The 3459-nt window shown below is 41.8% G+C and overlaps 1 non-coding gene across 1 annotated transcript; it reads left to right on the forward strand.

Annotated features, from left to right (window-relative positions):
- The first annotated feature begins 1524 nt into the window (after positions 1-1524).
- Positions 1525-1596, forward strand: trnaw-cca (transfer RNA tryptophan (anticodon CCA)). Its single transcript has one exon. It is a non-coding gene; the product is annotated as a tRNA-Trp (tRNA).
- Positions 1597-3459: the final 1863 nt, after the last annotated feature.

The raw sequence follows: 3459 nt of genomic DNA on the forward strand, positions 1-3459 counted from the left end.
AAAAGCCTTTCTCATCAGTCTCTGTGGCGCTATCGGCGAGCGCGTTTAGCTGTTAACTGAAAGGTTGGTGGTTCAAGCCCACCCAGGGACGATTTTCTTAATATTGTCAATGTAAACACTGCCTCCGCTAAAGCCGAAACCTTAACCCTCTTTATATTTGCCGAAAATGCGAGTCTTTTGCCCGTGTCCAAGAACAACACTTGAGACCGGGGAAGTCCAATAGTGATCAACACTGCAACTCCCCAGACAACCATATTCACCCATGGAAAAGCATCTTTGAAGGGCTGGCGGGAGATATCATTTATACTCCTGTTGCGTCCTCTGCTAAAATAGTTTAGAAATACAACGCGGATTTGTTTGAGAATTTGACAAGCATTGTTAAGTTAGCACTGTGAAGTTGGGTGTTGATATTTTGATATATTTACCTTCATTTTAACATAAATGTAAACATAAATGCTGTACAATCTATGCTGTACAATCAAACACAGGTATATTTTGGGTCTCGGCTGATCGTCCTGTTGATCCAAAAGAAAATTTTAAAGTTGATACATTTTCGATTGTAATTTGCATCTAACTACAACGTCCCTGGAAAAGAGATTTTATTCGTTGCGTGCAATCGCTATCTTTTACTTTACGTATGGTAGTGGAAATAGTTTTAAAAATGTTTTCTAAAGAAGATTGTATTGCCAGGACCTGCCTTTAGCGCTCAGTAGCGATTACGCTGTTGATATAGATGGAGAAGAAATGTAAGATGAATTGATGATCTAAGCTAAAATATCCCTAACACGCCTCCTGTAACAGTGTTTGTATTCATAGCAAGTAATATTCTTTTTCAAACCCGAACGTTGCTTTTGCATTAAGTGTTATGTAACCATTAGCGGTTTCAGTAGCTTCTGAAGAGCGCACTTTTCCAAACTGAAGCCTATAAGAACATTCAAGATGTACCATGGCCCAGAATCTTGCATCGGGACAAGGATTAACATCAATTGAAAGTACTCCCAAATAAAAGACTTGACGGAAAAATTGAAAGAGTAGGCAAGTATTAAAAAAACACCATAACTTCTCGGCTTCCAATCTCTTTCCTGGTTCAGGCCATGTAAAATGACATGATCAGTGGAGTCATGCCGCGGTTGTGAGTTCAAGCCTCACCTGGAGCAGCCTGGTTTTCTGTCTTGACAGGTAAGCAGTGTTTTGTGTTATTTGCTAAATGGAGAGAGGATTCTGTGTTAATTGTTCTCCTCCTGGGAGAGGTCAAGATGAGAAGTTCACGAGGCTGGTGGTAAATATCCTGTCCAGGAATATCGGGGCTGTAGGGGGTCAGATCTATAGATGTAGTAAACACATCAGTGGAGACGGTGTGTCTGCTCTCTGTGAGAGAGCCGGACGGAAAGAATAATCTGTGTTCTGGGAAGAAGAGACCCTCGTTGGAAGAGCGGCGCTCCTCACAGGAGAGAATGAAATAGAAATCTTTTTCAGGGACGCTGATTGTTCTCTTTGGGGGAATTAAAAGAACTTGCGGCGAGTGACCTGGTGGCGCAACGGTAGCGCGTCTGACTCCAGATTAGAAGGTTGCGTGTTCAAATCACGTCGAGGTCAGCTGATGTGTTTGCAGGTGCTGCTGGTGCCGATCCCGGAAATTACACCATGCAGTCGGGTTTTATCTGTACACCACATAGGTAATCTGAACAAAAAAGCAAAACACCTACTCAGGAGCTTATGCAGCAAATCATCTCGAACACGACAAGAGAAAAAGCACACTGCACATCCGCGAAACATCACATCCGGCTTTAGAGACAGTAACATCAGAGAATGGAAGTTCCAGACCTCCTTTTTGTTACAGGTCCAAGCAAACCTATAAGTTAGGGAGTGTTTGGTCACTTTTGTATGAAAAAGTTTCTGAAGCCTGTAATTATAATTTGCCCTTTTTTAATTGTGGTAGAAATCCACTCCCATGTACCAAGACCTACAGTATATTCATGTTTGTTTAAATGACTAACGCTATTGGACATTAGCTGGTGTTTTTTGTAACGATTTGCTATTTCATGCAGGAAAGAAAGGAAACCAGACCCAACGTTTGCTTTCAGGTGCGGTCTATTTACATAACGGACATCTATTTCTGAGGAGCCTGATTTAAATCACACAACCCCGGTAGAAGTCGAATCGACAATCTTATAAACCGAAATCAGATGCGTTATCCATTAAACCACTAGCCCGTCACGTAAATGAATTGCACTTTGGTGAGTTCAGCGCCACTACTAGTACACCACCCCATCTACAATTTCTAAGTAAGAAACGTGTTTTCTACATTTTTATCAGTTTTAAAAAATCATCACTTTTAAACAGACAAATCCTTTATGTGTCGCTCTGAATTTCTAATTGATTTAGAATTCCAAGAAAATAGCGTTTTGTTCCACAACGGCGTGAAATGATCACGTCTTTCACTCTTCTTCTCTCTTGCAGTAAAGCAGATCTTGCTAGGTGAGCATTTGCTCCGGTAAATTAGGTCACTTTTCATGTTAACTCACTTCTTCTAAACACAACATTTCCTGGTGCATGTTTTCTCCATGAAAAAAGACATTTTCCCTTACATGATTTCTCGTTTTGTTTCATCAAAGAGTACAGAAAGAAGAAAGAAAGAAAGGAAAAGTGTCGTAAATAAACTCTGTCGCCCGTGGGAGATGTCAAGCGCATTGGACATGAAAAGTGCCCGATAAAAGCCATGTCTGTACGTTTCTCTTAGTGTCGGGGCTCCTATTGAATGTAAAGGAGGCAACGTGCTCAGCCAGCCGACTCAGCGCTTACTTAACGCGGGTGTCTCAGAGCGGTGTGTCCAAGCGGCAGTAAAAGAGGAGAATTCTGCCGGCGCCGTGGCTTAGTTGGTTAAAGTACCTGTCTAGTTAACGGAAATCCTGGCTCCAAATCCCAGCAGCCCATCGCCTGTGTTGCACTGGACACCCTGTAAATCATCAAAAGCACATCGAGCTCCTTGGTAATGAAATTGCCGGATAAAAGCCATTTCACATCCTTTCTCAACTTGCTCAGCGAGCAGGCTCACCGCACACCGAACGAAGATGTGACAGAGAGGTGTGTCCAAGTGGCTTCAAAAGGATGTGGCTTAGTTGGTTAAAGCGCCTGTCTAGTAAATAGGAGATCCTGGGTTCAAATCCCAGCGGTGCCTGTCTTCGCGCACCTTTATTGTTATAGACAACATGCTTCTGCATTATGTTTAAAGGAAGTGTTCATTTCGTTTTTGGCACAACTTGTTTTTCAAGAAATCCACACATTGCGAAAGATAAAATGCTCATCTTTCTTATCAATGCAAAAGAATTACTGCCAGCTGGCAAGAAAATGACAACGATTTTTTTTTTTACTTTAGCCAAAAATCTGTGAATGTAGAAAAAAATACGACATGTGTCAGTTTCTATGGCATACTCAATCAGGGTGTCCTTCAGTTAATCA

The sequence above is a fragment of the Atractosteus spatula genome, chromosome 10 (genome assembly GCF_055471065.1).
Source record: "Atractosteus spatula isolate fAtrSpa1 chromosome 10, fAtrSpa1.hap1, whole genome shotgun sequence".
NCBI classification, from domain to species: Eukaryota; Metazoa; Chordata; class Actinopteri; order Semionotiformes; family Lepisosteidae; genus Atractosteus; species Atractosteus spatula.